We start from the raw sequence: 19,104 nt of genomic DNA, 5'->3' as shown, positions 1-19,104 counted from the left end.
TGGCATCGCCGACGTCGATCCGTCGATATCGGCGATTGCAATATCGCATCGGCCTGGGGTCCTTGCCTTAGGTTATATGCACAAGCCTACCTCCAACCCAATATGTCGGGGATCAACAATCGAGGGTTTCTCCCCTTTCCACTTAAGTCCGCCTTTTGGACCTCCTTCGATGCGATTTCCCTTTATAAGGGTTTTTTTCCCATTTTAGGGGATTTTGCCTCTTTTTCCAAAGAACAAAGGGCAACTTCTTTTTGCGATAACTTCTGCATCCTAAGTCCATTTTAGCCCATTCAAGTTGCAGTAGATTCAGAAGGAAAAGATCTCTGCAATGGGGCTATTTCTAGGAACATCCTTGGACTTTCATTTTCCTCTGTGAGGAACACTTAGACTTAGGAGTCTATTCAAAATCCATTTTGGATCACGCCTTCCCACTAAAAGAACTTTTGGTCTCCAAAAGACTGATATACTGATCTGAACAGTAAATGAGAGTAACAACACCCTCTTCCTTTAGCCTCCATACACTTGCCTTGCATAGTGTCTTTGAACCAAAGCCTTTGACCACTCTCCTTCTTGGATATGCTGGTCCTCCTAGGAAGAACTGTCTTCCTCCTTGCCTTCCTGCAGAACTCCTGCTGAAATGGTCATAGAAAGTAGTTTGAACTTATCTTCCTTGATCATGGATCCAAGGTGGCTCAACAAATGTGAAGTACACCTGCTCCACAAAATTCTCATTTGTACTTGTTTGAAAAACTCTCAACAACAACTGTTAACAACAACAGAAATACAAACAACAATTGGATGGACTAAACTCCTGCTTCAAGAAAATAAACAGATTTCACATCTTGTGAACACCTCCATGTCTTTCATCTGCATACAAATGATGGACTAGACAACAAGCCCACAAAACATGCCTTTAAAACAAATGACCCTTCAAGTCAAGCATGTAGAAAAATACCATTAGGACTCTTTTCAAAAGATGAAACATTTCATCACTATCTCCATCTTGGAGACCAAGTCAACTTTCCTCAAGTCAACATTACATGCATGTCAATGCAATCAAACCTACAAGTTAACTACACATACATGTTGAAAAATAAGGAAATCATCAACATCCTTGTGTTCATGCACATCATGCCTATGCATGCATTTCATCCTTCAACTTTCGCTTAAGCACACTGTAATTTCGAAGTTGAAATGAAATATAATGTTGTAGCAACAAAGTGAGTCTCCTACACAACCTTTTTCCATTCACCTTCTTGGTAGAAACTTGCAACTTGCATCTCATCAACAAAGAAATGCAAATAGATGCATCAATAGACATGCAACCTTAATTGGAAAAGAACTCTAGCCATTTCTTACCAATCCAGTTCAAAGGTCTTTCCGTTGTCTACACATCAACATCAACATGTGAATCATCCTGAGACACATCATTCATGGAAACTTCCTTTCCATTTCTGCCATCTTCTCTTTCGACCTTCTTAAGATTTTGTGGAAGCATTGTTGGAGTCCAACACCTTTCAGCAAGATGCCCTTACTTATAGCAGTAAGTGCAACACATGTGCATCCTCTTGACAACATGATTTGCCTTGTCCAATGGACCTTTGGCTTTTTTCTTCTTTTCCTTCAAAATTTTCCTGTATGTGGCCATTCTCTTCCAACATCTAGAAACATGATGGTTATCCAAACCACAAAAGGAACACACAATTCTTTTCCCATGCTTATATGGAAATTTACCATGCTTTACAAAATCAAAAGGAAGATGCTTAGAACCAGATTTATACCTTTCTCTTTCACCTTTATTGCCTTCATGAGGAGGTGAAGCAAATGAAGAAGTGGCTCCCTTTGGAACACCATCAATCTCTTCAAGGCTGTTAGAGTTTCCAAAACTCTCTGGTTCAAGTGTGTGCTTCTGAACACCTGCATCCTGCAAATGATGTTTCAAGCCATTGCATTCCTCCTGAATACAATCTTCACACTCCTGAGGTAGAGGACCTACAATGAAACTCTTTCTTGGAACTGTTTCAATGGCCTTCATGGTAGCTTTGGAACTCTCTCCATAAGACTGTCCATAGCCAAGACCAAAATACTTAGGCCTTTCCTCAACCATTATTAGTTCAACAATATCTTGTGCATGCTTTCCCAAGCCCTTTCCTTCATAGCCCATCTTGGACATTAGCTTGGAACCTATGCCTCTAGTATGTTTTTCAAAAGAACCAATATAAGCATTCTTAGAGGAATTTGAAGACAAACTGGAATGGTTTACCTCTTCTTCAAGCTAATACTTGACCAAGGCTTCTTTGGCAACAAAGAGTTGTGACTCCAACTCATGCATCCTTTTTAGGTTCATATTTACAATATGAAGTTGCCTCTCCATTTCCTGCAATCTGTCAGAAAGCAACTACTTCTCTTCCTTCATGGAATTCAACTGCTCTCTAAGTATGTTGCTCTTCCTTCCATCCTCATATATTTCTCTCACCATATCCATCATGGTGGACAAGTATTGCTTCATGTCTTCATCAAAGACTCTTGTGAAGAAAGAAGAATTTGAGGACTCACTGGTAGAAGTTGTCATTATGCCAATGAACAAAAGAACTTAAAACAAGATTAATAAAGAGCTTATTCAAGCAACATTTTGCAAAAAGGCTCTTGTGCTTCGAGGATTGCTTTGAGGTCCTTTGGGATAAGAAGAATGCCTTCAGCCCTTCTTCCTTCTTGTGCTTCCTGGACTGAGCTATCAATAACTTTCCCTTCACCTCTACAAACTCAAACAATAGTCAGTATACAAACAAGCATACAATCAACCTCTAACTGTTTAAACACCTTTTAGACAAGCAATCTTTGCTCTATCAATCAAGCATTCTAATATAACCTTGTTTAAAGGTGGGATTAATCAATTTGAAGCTCTGATACCACCTGCTCTGAAAATGGGGCACTATAGGCTTCTTGTCTAACTCACAAGAACCTCTCCCACTTCCAAAGCTTAATTATTCTCAAGTCTTTATGATTAACCAATGCAGAACTAATAATGTGCTTGATAATAGGGTGTATTCTTATGTTTATTGTTGACTGTTTATGTGTTTTAAGTTTATTTGATTGAACTGATATAACAACAACTAAAGCAGCAGATATAATGCAACAATAAAACAACACACATAAGACAACAATTTAATTAGGAGTTCACCCAAAACTCTTGGGCTATCTGTCCATGAGCTCTAGTCAACTCAACTAGGCTCTCTGGGATTATGGCAACAATCCTTTTACAAGCTCCTCGCTCAACTCCATTGGTTTACACATAACACAATGGGTTTAGACACCATCTTATCCCGGGCTCTGAAGCTCTTGGCTTTCTGGCCCTTGGCTCTGGCTCTGGCTCTCGGCTCCGGCTCTGGCTCTGGCTCTTGGCTCTAGCTCGTGGCTCTGGCTCTGGCTTTTGGCTCTCGGCTTTGGCTTCTTTGGCTCTGGCTTTTGGATTTCTACAACTTTCAGCTCTCTGGCTTTTCACTTTACCTCCAAGTGACTCCAAAGACTCCCTCAGCTACTCTGTGCATTAGTTTTTTCGCTCTCTTTGTTCTCTTGCTTCTGCCTCCTTTGAGGTACTTTTCTGGGTTTTCGACTACCCCAGTCGTTTCTCTGCGTATCATCATCTCTCTATGCCTCTATGGCTTCCCTGCTCGTTGTCAGTTCGACTGGCCATCTGGCTTTGCAACTCTGTGGCTTCAAAATGCATCATTGCCTTTAAAACGCTCGCTTGCAGCGTGGCATGAGGATCATGAGTGGTTACAGAGGTTTCGGGGCCTTCTCATAGGAAAAAACCCAAAAATTGAGAAAATCCCATTACATAGAGAATGTCTGCAAAATACACTATCGAGCGTGATTTTCGGACTTGAAATCCCATTCAATCACCCTAAAATCCCTATTGGGTCTGCCATTAGGTGTTATATTGCATCGCATTAACGTATTGGGCAAGATCCCAAATACACGGGAAAACATTCAAAAACCCGACAAAATCCTTTTTATCGGACTTCAAATTATATCGAAATCACCCTAATATCACATCGGGTCTACCTTGGGTCACTTTCACAAGCTCCACCGTCGATTTGGGTGATCTCCGATCCAATGGTCAACATGCAGTTTCAGGCGGCTTAAGGGTACGGAGGTTACCTGCCCAAAAAGGCGGTTTCTCTGCTCCTCCGCCAAGCCATGCATCATTCATTGTATGGGATTGGGCAGAGCCAGCCCAATACCGCTTACCGCCTGAGGCCCGCCCAAAATCCCACTTTATCGAAACTCAAATAACATGGCGCCGCGTTTATAATTCCCTTTCAGGTCTGCTTTATCGCTTCGGGCGTTTTTCCTTTGTATTCATGCTGAAATGCGCCAATACACAGAAAAGTCCCTTTTACTGGAACTCAAAACTTATCGAACCGCGCCTATAAAGTCCATCGGGTCTAGCGTTATCACCCCTTTTACATTACTATGAGGCAACGTTGCGATGCGATATATCGCAATCACAAGTCGCATTGGCCTGGGGGTCCGTCCTTTGCCTCGTGGCATCACCGACGCCGATCCGCCGATATCGGCGATCGCAATATCACATCAGCCCGAGGTCCTTGCCTTAGGTTATATGCACAAGCCTGCCTCCGACCTGATATGTCGAGGATCAACAATCGGGGGTTTCTCCCCTTTCCGCTTAAGTCCACCTTTTGGACCTCCTCCGATGCGATTTCCCTTTATAAGGGTTTTTTGCCCATTTTAGGGTATTTTGCCTCTTTTTCCAAAGAACAAAGGGCAACTTCTTTCTGCGATAACTTCTGCATCCTAAGTCCATTTTAGCCCATTCAAGTTGCGGTAGATTTAGAAGGAAAAGATCTCTGCAATGGGGCTATTTCCAGGAAAATACTTGGAATTTCATTTTCCTCTATGAGGAAAACTGAGACTCAGGAGTCTATCTAAAATCCATTTTGGATCAAGCCCTTGGTAAGTCCTCCTTTGTGTTATAGCGATGCGATAATTGCGGGTTGATTTGGACCGTTGATCTGTGCGCTCGATCAATGGTCCTTGTTAAATCACGTTGATTGCTATCGCAATTTCCATACGGCCGCCTCCAATATATTCCGCTGGACTCTCCCGATTGCGATATCCTGATTCAATCTGGACCGTTGATCTGTCTGATCCAACAGCTCTGGTGCAGCAGCATTTGAACCTCCGATAGCTCTGTTTTCCGCCATTATTTCACTGTTTTCCCTTGAGATAGTGTTTTCGATAGTTAATATACATGAAGACTTAGAGGTTTTAGGATTCATTTTGGATCACTAGATCACGAAGCTTCTCATCCTCTTTGGGAAAACTTCCTTTTTGAGACCATTACAAGTATGAGAGAGAATAGAGCGATGCCACCACTGGCTTAACATGGTGCAACAGGCGATCATCGTGGTTTTGGGTTTCATAAGGGCAATGACCCTCATTTTAGGGTTTCATGAGCCATCTCTTCAATGAAACCTCTAAATATTTTCCAAGAAAAGTTAAAGGAGGGATCTCAACTGTATACATGGATGAGTATATTGTATAATGATCATGTTTCAGGCACTTCAGGGTATGTCATAGGGAAGTGCAGGAGGCGTGATAAAATACTGTGTAACAGCTCTTATCACCTTTTAATTGATGAATGAATGGTTAATGAATGCATGACCTAATTTGTATCATGGAAGCTATTGTGAGATGGCATTAGTCCTTCTTGGTAAACCTTAGATAAGTTTCTGTTGGACACCTAATCCTCAATGGGTTAGTGTGGGAGCCGAATGGACAAAAGGAGTCCAAGAGACCTTGGGATGTGAAACCCAACGGTCACATAATGTACTATAAATGTATATCTCCTGTTAATAAAAAATGTACTCACATGATTTATCTTTCCTATTTTATGTTTCCCATGTGTGTTTAACATGGTATCAGAGCGAGCGATTGCTGTTCCTGCTCCAATTTCAGCCATTTGTTTTATGGCTTTTCTGTGCAAGTTAGTTCTGCATTTCATTAATGTTTTATTAACAGTATTTTAGCTGCATTCTCTGCGCACAATTCCCCAAATAGAAAATTCTGACATTATTCTCCTGCTCTGACGCTTCCACTGGCTTGAACGCTGCTCTCTGCATACAAAACGCTCCTTCACTCAGCGCTATTTGTGCCATTCTTTACCTGCCACTCTCTATCATATATTCTCTCTTTGGTGTGTTATACCTGCTCCAGATTGGTGCCTCCATTCCCGAGGTCACCAATTTCGTAGGCCATGGCCTCGGACTTTATGCCACCGAACGTGTAATTCCAGGGCAGATTTTGCTTGTAAGCAACGCCATTGCAGTTGTTTATGATTAGCCCAGGCAGAGAAAGGATTCGGCAGATTTCACTGCGGATAGATGAGTCGGGTCTGAAACTCAACTCGTGAACATTATCATCACTGTTGTGATGTGATCGCAGACATTGCTCAGGCTACTGTATAATTTAGATGCACTAGACCTCCACGAAAGATGCGGCCAATGAATTATTTGATCAGATAGACAGTGAAACTATTCGAACCCATCTCGAAAATGATAACTCGGAATTAGACCGAAATTACATTCGAGAGATTATAAGGCATCTTTCATTCGAGAGATTATAAGGCGTCGTTCATTTGAGTCCAGCATCATCGTCTCATTGTAACACTACGAGAAAGATATATGTCTATATAGGACACATTAAAAAATAGGGTCTTTGGAACAAGTTTGTATTCCTCTGCAACCTCAGCAAGTCAGTCTATCAATATTCCCCGCATGCTAGTACTTATGTCTTGCTGAACTACATCCATGTAGTCCATTGATGGCCTTCTCTTCTCAATTTTGTGAAAATATTCATAGATATCAGAGGCATAGAATACGCACATCTAAGGATCTCTGTTATCTGCGTCAATTTCAACAATCTTAGATCCTTGCACCCCTGCTGCGACTGGAATCCTTTCTTCAATGAGGTGGACTTCCAATGGCTTTGAATGATGCTTTGAGATGTATAGGTTCTGCAAAGTTTTCTTCTCCAAGGAAGCAATATCTGAAGCGCTACTGTGTGTGACTAGAGCTTCTGTAGTAATTGAAGTTGTACTAACTGAAGTTGTAGTTGAAATATTTTCTGCTAAAGATAAAATATTGTTGTCTGGATTAGAGGAAACAGAGCTACTGTGGGCCACATTGTTTCTCGGAATCCTTAAACCGACATTACTGGGTTTTGCAGGGTGTCTAGGAATAGACGATTTTGCAGTGCCCTTTTCAATTTCCGAGTCTCTTGTACCACTGGGTGCCACTGTAGATTGGGCGGAGACCTGATTTGTCTAATTGGAAAGAGGAACACGTCTCCTAGACTGCTAAATAGGCAGAACAGTGCGACTTCGCGATCCAACATTGAGAGAGGCTCTCTTTGGATGCGCGTCGTCCTTCTTTGGAATCTCTGTCGTCATCCGCGATACCCCGGTTGCTGCAACTGAGTGATTTTCACGGGATTTTAATCTTTGACTTTCCTCTAGTGTATACGCTGCCTCCTTCTGGTGTGGTGAGCGTGGAAACTCTTATCAGGCTAAGAGAAAATATGTTCATGATTCGTGCAAGGATGATGAGTATTCATTAGTAGCTCTTGGTCAGAAGAAGAAGCATTTCGGCGGATCCAAAATTTCCCACCGAAATCCTTAACACCAAGAAATATTAATAGCGAATGGTGTGAGCGTTGGCTGACTGTGTTCAATCATGCATTGTGGTATCATGTGTTGCTTTGGTGCGTTAATAAACTGTGGCTTTACTACTTTCGCAAGATATTCTCTATATGACTTGTGTTGCATTGTGGTGCGACCGGTTTTTTGTGAGTGGTAGTGATGGAGAAGGTCATGGTTCGGTTTCTTATTGGTTTCGACCGTCGACTGGTGAGTGGACTGCAATTGATGTCAGGGAAGGTTTTGGTGATTGTCTGAATGTGGGTGCTGTGACCATGGAAATCTGAATATTCTCTGCTCTTCAAAATGATTTATTTTCAGTATCATGAGGAGTTTTTTTGGTTATTCTGCAGTTTGGGTATAAGAGCATTATATTTGGTATTTGCTAATATTTTTCTCACATATCGACATCTACATCGGGGAAGGCAAAGGATCTTTGTTGTTAAGGATCGAAGGGTTGATCATTGAACTCAAAAACTACAAACTGTGGCATTGAATATATTTGGTTGCCGCTTATATATATGCAACGTTGAAAACTCCTGCAGCTTACAGCGACTAAGCCTTGGTATGCTATATTTTCTTCTTGAAAATCATATGTATATATAGTGGATCAATAATATACCATGTGATGGGCATATGAGGTATGAATGTGTGGTATTATATGATATGAAAGCATCCTATGCGTTGGTCATTTTTCTTGTCGATTCATGCTCCTTATACGGCATTGATTACTTTATGTTATTTCAAATGTGTTGGAATATGATACTTATATAACCAAACACAACTGAAATCGAGAGCCATCACTATTTTTAAAGACAAGTGCAATCTTTTGAAGACAAGTGCAATCTGTTGTAAAATCCAATTGTATTGACATATTGCGAGTGAGTGTTGATTTTTCTCTACAAGTTGTGATCAGTTTCAAGTGCAATTTTGACAATGAATAAAATAGCCAGAATTGGTGAAGTATTGGAGTTCTTAAAAACTCTGATACATTCCTCTGATCATGGTACAGTAAGAATAAGCAAAGCTTCTCTTGTTGACATTAGAACTTGTTTGCAGAATGTACAAGAGAATATTGAGTTTTTGCAGCTTGAGACAAAACTACAGCAAGAAGAATTAAAACAGAGGAGTCATCATTCTGAACCTGTTTCTGTTCAGAAGATTGAAACAGACTCCCATAAACAACAAGTCAATAATGTTACTATTCATTCAAATAAAGCAGCAGTTGTACATGCAGATGCAGAAACTCAGTCTGCACTTCCCAAGCCTATCATCAGACCTTGGGAACAGCTTATCCACAACAAGCACAGAACTGGTCTTGGATATGACAAGGACTTGTCCTTTCATATTCCAGACTATGCCAAGCCCATTCAGTTTCAGAGTGCTGGATTCATTCATGACAGTTCACCTCCAGCTGTTCCAGATTCTGCCCCTCTTCCACAGCAACAACAACAACAACAGATCGTGAAATGCCAACACTGTGACCGAGTTGGCCATTTGAAAGATCACTGTTTTGATCTTCATCCATGTAAGCATTGTCATAAAACCAGTCATTCTTCACACAGATGCTTCAGAAACAAACACCCTGCAAGAACAAAGATTCATCTTGGATGGATCGCTTCTTGGCAATGGGCATCAACAGCCAAGAAGATATTCAAATCACATGTCAAAACTTGTTCCAGAGTATTGAACAGTCTTGCAGTTGAGTTTTCTCCATCATCTCACCTTGTATCTGACAGGGGGGGAAATGATGGTCATCTACAAGCTTCAAAGTCACATCAAGCGAAACTGAGCCACAACCTGCCATATCAGATTCAGAGTTGTAGCCAGAAGAAAAGATGCCCCTGAACATGCCTTCAGTTGGCAATCTGGGACACTTCCTCTAGCAGAAGACTTTAGCTTCTTGCCAGTTTTGGAAGAATTCCAGGAACACAATTGAGAACACTTCCTCTAGCATAAGACTCCAGCTTCTTGCCAGTTTTGGAAGAGTTCTAGGAATTGCATTAAGCATTCCAGAGTTGTTGGTCATCCTTAAACCATCACAGGTTGAGACTTCCCTTTTCAGGTTGAAGTTTTACCTTTTATGCGGGGTGAGACCTCCCTTTTATGGTTGAAGGTTTCCCTCTTTAAAATAATAGGATCACTTCCTCTAGTAGAAAACTTCAGTTTCTTGCCAGTTTTGGAAGAGTTCCGGGAATTGCACTAAGCGTTCCAGTGTTGGTGGTCATCCTTAAACCACCACCCTTTATACCAACATTTCAAGAGCACATTCAGCCTAGTGCTGCCATGCATATTTGCACATTTTGTATTATAGCTCTCTTCTTGGACTCATACATAACCCTTCGGATTAAGGGGGGGAATGTTGGACACCTAATCCTCAATGGGTTAGTGTGGAAGCCGAATGGACAAAAGGAGTCCAAGAGACCTTGGGATGTGAAACCCAACGGTCACATAATGTACTATAAATGTATATCTCCTGTTAATAAAAAATGTACTCACATGATTTATCTTTCCTATTTTATGTTTCCCATGTGTGTTTAACAGTTTCAAATCTCTATTTTCAGATATGCATTCATGGCCTGTAGGTTGCATGTTCACAATGTGTTTAACGAAATGACTGTCATGGTTAGACCAGGTTAGGTCAAGTCCTTGAGTAAGTTTTGTGTTAGAGGCTTTATCTCTGTGTTTTTTATCATTTAAGGAAGTTTCATTAAGTTCTAGGAAAATGTCTAGATCCCAGCCCCGAGAAAGTGGATTAAATATTGCAGTCGCTGGCACAACACTACCTCACGACTGTAGGGTTACAGTTGTTTGGAGGCCTTGTCATGGAAGTGATTGAGGGTTTAGCTCACTGAAAAAGAAAGTTATCTCAGGGGTTAGACACCTAGGATGGTTGTTTAGTTCCGGGGGGTCTTGTAGCACTTGAGGGAAGTTAGTAAGGTCTTGTTATGTCGACTCCATTTCCTTAAGGTCATTTAGGAGGTTGAGTCATGTCATAGTAGCCCCTCAACTCATGTTCACCCCAGGAAACTTAGTGAAAGTAGGTAGATATGAGAGGAGGCACATTATGGACTGGTATCAGAGTATGTTGCACTCTCTTTGGGTGATATATGATACCATAAAGTGGTATCAGAGCATGGTTCAAACACTTGCACCTAATGGGATAGATGCATGTGGTTATGCATGCATTTTCATCATTATGGTTGTCATGCATGGTTTTGGCATATTGATATGATTATGATTATACATGTATCGTGCTAATGTGGAATGATTTTGTAGATGAGATAAGCCTCTCCTTAACGTCATTGACGTATGATTTTTTTTATGGTATCAATTTGGTTTATTTGACACGGTACACAAGAAGGAAGAAGAGAATCAAATATGATGAGAAAAATGGTAGAATATAGTTCACGTGACTCTCCCTATGGAATAGTTGAGCAACAAGGAGATGAGTATTCTCCTGATATAACAAACACATTGAGGGGTTTGAGGGCATAGATCAAGAGTTTCAAGGTAGATAATGCCAGGTTGGTTGAGGCACGAGAAAGACTTGCAAGGGCTCAGGAAAAGCAAGTAGAGGTCAATGTCGTCATCCTTAAGATTTTGTTAGACTTGAAAAGACAGGAACTACTAAGGATTAGTCAAGAGTAGGAAGATAAGACTAATGGAGCATATGGTAGAAGTTCTCGATAAAAATACAGGTTGGATAGATGGGATACGGTCAGAGGTGACAGATCATTGGATACACCTGATAGGAGGACTGATATGTATGGGTTTCATTCTATTTCCTCATCCAAGATACATCATCATTATCACTTCCATCATCCTTATAGGAGGAGTGAGTACTTTCCTAAGGAGTTAAAGAAATTCAAGCCACCTACATTTGATGGAGATATGAAGAAGTCAGAAGATACAAAGGCATGGTTGTTTGGGATGAAGAAATTATTCAGATTGCATAACTATTCAGAGAACATGAAAACCAAGATAGCCACCTTTAGTCTTAAAGGGAAAGAAAATATCTAGTGGGAAGGTGTGCTGAAATTCAAAGGCATTCAGGAAGAAGAGTTGATTTGGGATGAGTTTGAGAGACTCTTCAAGAAGAAGTACCTACCTGAGAGATATTATCATGATATATATAAGGAGTTTTATGAGCTACAGATGGGTTATATGACAGATGATGAGTACACTAGCATGTTCCTGAAGCTGTTGAGGTATGTGCCTTACCTCAAGGATGAGAAATCGAAGATTCAAAGGTTTATCAGTGGGTTTCTAGCAACATATAGAGACTAAATTAAGTTTGATGAGCCACTGTTGCCAGAGGAAGCTATCAGGAAATTGAAGCATTGTTATGAGAAGTCAAAGTGTAAGGCTGAGCCTAAGCGTGATTTGAAAGGAAATGAGAAATTTAAAGGGAAGTGGCCACTAAAGATGGGAATACCTCATGATGCAAGTGAGAAATAAAATGCTACTCCTTATAAGAAGTTCAATGTAGTCGATAAGGGACAGAGGTCACAGCTTGGAGAGCAGTAGAAGAGAGGTGATGGTAGGTGACCGTTGCAGTGTTGGATATGTGGCAAAGATCATCGCAAAAAGGATCATCCACACTACCAGGGTGGTAGGCCTCATATCTATAGTTCTCTGGAGGTGTAGAAAGTTGGATATGTTGGCCATAACATTCCTTGGATTTATGTAGTTGTGGAAAATAAGCACGCAGAACACCAGGCATCCATTTTTGAGATGGAAGGTAAGCTTTGCGGTCAAGTTGTTTCTATTTTTATTGACCCTAGATCCAATTATAGTTATGTTAATCCTGACCTAGTGGATAAGTGTGGTTTGAGAAAAGAAGTGCATGCAGAGTCTTGGTTGGTGCAGTTGGCTATAGGTACTAAGAAGAGAGTTCATCATTGGGTAAGAGCTTGTGCATTTGATCTGAATGGTATGCCAACATCAACACATAAAAATCTGGTTCCATTGGGATCATATAGTATGCTTCTGGGTATGGATTGGTGGTACCTCCATAGAACCAAAGCAGATTTCTATGACAAGGCTATTGATTGCCTGGATGATAATGGGGAAAAGAGAATCTTGCAGGGAAATAAGAAGTCTACATCAATGAGGATGGATGCAACTATGCAAACTAAGCACAATCGTAGGAAGGGGTGTGTACTATTTGTAGTTCATATTTCCAGTGATAAGGGTAAGGATGTTGAGGATGCATAAATCTTCAAAAGGTACTATGTATTGCAATAGTTTTAGGATGTGTTTCTAGTAGAGGTTTTAGAGTTTCCTCCTCATAGGGAAGTGGACTTTTCTATTGAGTTAGTACCAAGAGCACCACCAACATCTGAGGCACCTTACAGGATAAGCACACCAGAGTTAGTGGAATTGAAGTTGAAGTTGAAGGAAATTCTTGACAAGGGATACATTAGGCCAAGTGTATAGCCTTGGGGTGCACCAGTGTTGTTTGTGAAGAAGAAGGATGGTACCATTAGACTGTGCATTAATTACAGGCAGCTGAACAAGTTGACCATCAAGAACATGTATCCATTGACAAGAATTGATGACTTGTTCGACCAGTTGAAAGGAGAAGTAGTGTTCACAAATATTTTTTTGAGATCGAGATACCATCAGGTATGCATTAAAGAAGAGGACATCTACAACACTACCTTCTAGACCAGGTACATACATTATGAGTTTGTTGTAGTTCCTTTTGGTTTGAGTAATTCTCCAACTACTTTTATGTGCTTGATGAATAGTGTGTTGCGTCCTTATTTGGACAAGTTTGTGATTGTATTCATTGATGATATGTTGATATATTCTAAGAATGAGGAAGAGCATGTCGAACACTTAGCAACATTATTGACATTGTTAAGAGATCATTAGTTGTATGCCAAGCTTAGAAAATGTAGCTTCTTTTAGACAAAGGTACATTACTTGGGACATGTTATTTCCAAGGAATTCATAGTAGTGGATCTGAAAAAGACAAGAGTTATCATGGAATAGGTAGCTCCTAGGAATGTGGATGAGGTCAGATCATTCATGGGATTAACATGTTACTATAGGAGGTTCATCAAGAACTTATGATGAATCGCATATCCTATCACATCATTGCAGAGGAAAGGAAATAAATTTGAATGGACAGAGGAATGTGACACTAGTTTTGAACAATTTAAGAAGTTGCTTACAAATGCTCTAGTGTTAAATATTGCATATCTAGATAAAGAGTTCTTGGTGTGAACAAATTATTGCAAGAGAGGACTTGGTGGAGTCCTGATGCAGGAGGGACATGTGGTGTTCTATGAGTCACATAAACTGAAAGAGCATGAGTAGAACTATGTGACTTATGATCTTGATTTGGCAGTGATCATTCATGCATTGAATATGTGGAGGCACTATGAGTGATCACAATGGGCTAAGGTGCTTATTTGACCAACCAATTCTGAATTCCAGGAAGTTTGAATGGTTGGCCACGCTCAGTGAGTTTGAATTTGATATTAGATACATTAAAATAAAGGAGAATAGGGTTGCAAATACTCTCAGTAGGAGAGTGCATGCAAACCATGTTGCATCTGTGAGCTCTTATGGGACAGATTTACATGATCGGATCTTACATGTAGGAAAATAGGATGACATGTATTAACAACTTAAGTATAGGTTACAACAGGGTACAAGTGATCAAGATGTGGACTATCATCTCAAAACAAATGACTTGGTCGAATTCAGGGATATGATCTATGTGCCGGATGAAAGTGAGCTCAAGAAGCTTATCTTGAGGGAGTTTCATACCAATATATATTTAGGTCACCCAGGATATCAAAATATGTTGACAACTGTGAAGAAGTTATACTATTGGCCAAATTTGAAGAAGGGAGTGTCAGAGTCTGTTGCTAGATGCTTGGATTGTTAGCAGGTGAAAGTTGAGTGTAAGAACCCAACCGGTTTGTTACAACCTATTTCGATTCCAGAATGGAAATGGGAGGTCATCTCCATGGACTTCATTATAGGTTTTTCGTGGACATCGAAGAAGCATGATTCCATCACAGTTGTGGTTGACATGTTGAACAAGGTAGCTCACTTCATTCCAATGATGTAGCATAGGTCTTCATCAGAGAGATAGTGAGATTGCACGATGTTTCGAAGAAGAGTGTGTCAGACAAAGATTCCAAGTTCACTTCCAGTTTTTGGAAGGACTTATTTGCAGGTTTGGGTACAGAGTTGGTCTTCAACGCAACTTATCATCCTCAGATAGATGGAAAAACAGAGTTGGCCAACAAGATACTAGAGGATATGCTGAGGATGTATGTTATGCATCAACTGCATAAGTGGTAGGACTATCTTCCACTGGTTGGGTTTGATTAGAAAAATGGTTATTGGGAGTCACTAAGGATGAGCCTGCTTGAGGCACTCTATGAGAGGACTTGTAATACTCCCATCAGCTGGAGTGATCCGGTGAACATGGTACTTATTGGACCGAGCATGTTAGCAGACATGGAACATGAAATGCAGGTTATCAGGCAGAATCTAAAGGCAACATAGGATAGGAATAAAATTTATGCAGACCAACACCAGAAATTTAAGGAGTTCCAGGCTGGGGAGCATGTGCACTTGTGCATCAAGCCCAAGAATATATCCTTGAGGATTGGGTCATGTGCCAAGTTGGCACCTCAGTATTGCGGCCTTTTGAGATCCTTGAGAGGATTGGACCACTGGCTTACATACTTGCACTACCTTCGACAATGAAAGTCCATGATTTTTTCCATGTTTCATTGCTTAAAAGATATGTAAAGGATGTTGATCATGTTATTGATTAGTGTATATTGCAGGTGGATCCAAAAGTAGAATTCCAGCAAGAACCTTAGTGCATATTGCTACGAAAACAACTCATGCTCTAGAAAAGAGCAATTGAGCAAGTTAAAGTGTAGTGGAAGCACTTTGGGCTCAATGAAGCTACATGGGAGATGGATGATCAAATGTAGGCTATGTATCCTTGATTATTTTCCAGTGAAGGCAAATGAGTTTTAGATATATATGTACATATTTATGTATGATTGTCGTTGTAAATACCACAATGAGCTGTGTTATAAAGCCCCAATAAGTGGTATGGTTGTCATGTTGTCATGTGTGTCATGATGGTTTTGCTTTTGAGCAGGTTATTCATTGTAAATAGTGAAATTAGGTCATAAAGCTCCATGGGAAATATGTTTTGTTTTTTAGCGATTTTGCTAGTTGTAGGTGTCATTGAACACAAAGGACAATGTTCCCCCAAGGGGTAGGGGTCTATAACGACCCCGAGATTAAAGATCATGTACAAATTTAATAAAGGTAAAATAAGACCAAAGTCATGGGACATGTATTCTAAGCTGAATGTTGGGTAAAGTATCCTAGTGGGAATCACTTGTTGTTTATTATGGCTAAGGGGAAATTGATAAAGGTTTTGAAAAGGAAATAAGGTATTATTGCTATTTTATTTATGAAAAGGAAAATAGGAGAAAATGGAGGTGAAAGGTCACAGGTTGCATGCGAGGAGAAAATTGAAGGAAAATAGAGGAAAAATGAAGAAATTAGAGGCATAAATAATAAAAAGAAATCAGAGCATCAGTTTGGGGCCTTTTGTCAGTTCTACTTTGGAATTAGTTTTAGAGAGGAGAAGAGCACCAAGAGGAGAAGGAAAGAAAGCAAGCAAATGAAGGACAAGGAAAACAAGGAAAGAAAAGGAAAGCAAGGATCAAGCAAGGAAAGGTTGGATCAAGTGAATTCGGTGGGAATACTTGCAGGTAATAATTTGCATGTATGATTTCCTAGTTGGTTTTAGCATGCATGAGCTTTTATTTTTTATTTTTTTAATCTCGGGACTGGTTTAAGTGAGATCATAATATTGTGAGGGTGGAGGTATTTTAACCTCTGAATTCCCTTGGTTTTTTATGGATTTTTTTATCCCATGAGATCCCACATTCATGCTTGGAATTTGGCACAGGGGTGATTGGATGAAAGAAAGATTTAGTTCAGCCCAATCTAAGGTTGGGTGGTACGTGGAAGTCCCAGATTTAGTTGTCTTTGCATATGGTTAATAAAATCTAAGTTCCTCTTGTCTTTTATGAGTACATGTATTTTTTATTATGTCGCTTTAATGGTTGTTATATCATTGTTATTTATATGGTTGTATGTTGGTTATAAACATGGTTTTATGACAGATTTAAGTATGGATCTTATCACCTTTTAATTGATGAATGACTGGTTAATGAATCCATGACCTAATTTGTATCATGGCACCTATTGTGAGAGGGAATTAGTCCTTCTTGGTAAACCTCATATAAGTTTCAAATCTCTATGTTCAGATATGCATTCATGGCCTATAGGTTTCATGTTCACCATGTGTTTGACAAAATGACTGTCATGGTTAGACCAGGTTAGGTCAAGTCCTTGAGTAAGTTTTGTGTTAGAGGATTTATCTCTGTGTTTTTTATCATTTCTGGAAGTTTCATTAAGTTCTAGGAAAAGGTCTAGATCCCATCCCTAAGAAAGTGTATTAAATCTTGCGGTCGCTAGCACAACACTGCCTCAAAAAGACTGCAGTTGCTAGGAAGTAGGCCTATGGGAGTGATTGTAGGGTTACAATCACTTGGAGGCCTTGTCATGGGAGTGACTGAGGGTCTAGCTCACTAAAAAAGAAATCTATCTCAGGGGTTGGACACCTGGGATGGTTGGTTAGTTCCTAGGGGTCTTGTAGCACCTAAGGGAAGTCAATAAGGTCTTGTTATGTCGGCTCCATTTCCTTAAGGTCATCTAGGAGGTTGAGTCATTTCATAGTAGCTCCTCAGCTCATGTTTACCTTAGGAAATATAGTGAAATTGTGTAGAGGTAGATATGAGAGGAGGCGTGTTACAGATAACACTTGAATAACCGAACAAGAGAAACCGAGTAAAACACAGTATATACAACAATCTTAATTGGAAAATGAGAATACTATTTTAATTTATTATTTATATACTTACTAAACTACATGCAAATAGGCATGTTGTTTGTTTTATAGGTTTTTTCATTTTTGGAGTATGTCATGACAATTGGTTCTCACACTCCTATTCCAATGTAAACAACTTGCCTACTTATTACTAATATTCCCACTTACCAAAATTGTTTAAAATGTCACATGGAGTCAAATTACATCCTCTATCAAGTTCAAGTTGTTCTTGCAAAATGAAAACCTTCGTCATTGCATCTATGATCATTTTCCTTGTCTCACACAATGTTGTTTTCCTTGTCACAAAGCTACGCCTGTGTGTTGCCTTCATCGTTGCATCTTTGATCATTTTCCTTATCTCATAGAGCATCACTTTCCTTGTCTCACGAAGCTGCACCTATGCGTTTCCTTTCTTTTTTTTAACTTTACCATGAACAAAATGGTACTTCAATGTTGCGAGTTATAGCATGTAGTCTTGGTGATGGCCACATAGAACCAACAAATATAGAAATCCTGTTGAGATTTTGACATAAAATGCCACCCACAATGAAATTACAAGAAATTGTGATGTTAATCAAGCCAAATTAATATTAATCCACAAAATCTTCATGAGATATATTGCTTATGGTGTTGCTACCTATGTTGTTGTGCCTCCTCATGGATCCTTATCTCCAGAGGTATCTACCCATAACTATTTTCCCATGCTTGTGCTAATTCTAGTGCTTATGCTACAATGTTAGTAATTGTAATATGTGGGAAAGAGACTGTTATCTGTGGAAAATAGTGGGGAAATCATGGCCTTAAGGGATGATTAAAGAAACTGTCAACTGGGGATGAAGTTGAGTAGAAAATAGTGATTGACCAGTCCAATTTGACCCAGATAATACTTGTGAGACAACCATATTTCCCCATATAAACAAATAAGCACGATATATCATTAAGATATATAGTTGGATGGCATGGTTCAGGACTTTCACTTGTGTTATGGAGACGAAGTCGAGGGGCACCCAGCCCTCATGCGATGGCCCACATGGTCCATCGATGTTGTTTCTAAATTCTTTTGATTCCACACTTCATGTTTAAAAACCACATTAACACATTTCTGGAGGTTGTGAGTGCTACTGTAGTGCCGCATCAAAATGCATCTGAGTAAAATAGTTTAGTAGTCCCTACACTCACTCTATTATTTGATTTTCCATATACTTTGATTCATTAGAAGTCTGTAAATTCGCATGCCCAGTTGTGTACAAAAATGCCTTATTGTGAAGCTGGTCCTCGATAAAGGTGTTAGCGCAAGGAGTTACTCCTAGACTGCAAAAGGAGTAAGCCTTACACATCATGATTTCATTTCAAAATTTAAAAGGGTTTTTGAGTGGTGGGATGGCTTCTGAAGGAGTTTTGAAATGATTATGTTCCTCTTTAACTT

Source organism: Pinus tabuliformis, chromosome 3_1 (assembly GCF_031772625.1).
Source record: "Pinus tabuliformis cultivar Carrire ecotype Pingquan chromosome 3_1, CPIR1, whole genome shotgun sequence".
NCBI classification, from domain to species: Eukaryota; Viridiplantae; Streptophyta; class Pinopsida; order Pinales; family Pinaceae; genus Pinus; species Pinus tabuliformis.
The sequence above is the reverse complement of the archived record's forward strand: the minus strand, read 5'-3'. Positions refer to the sequence as shown.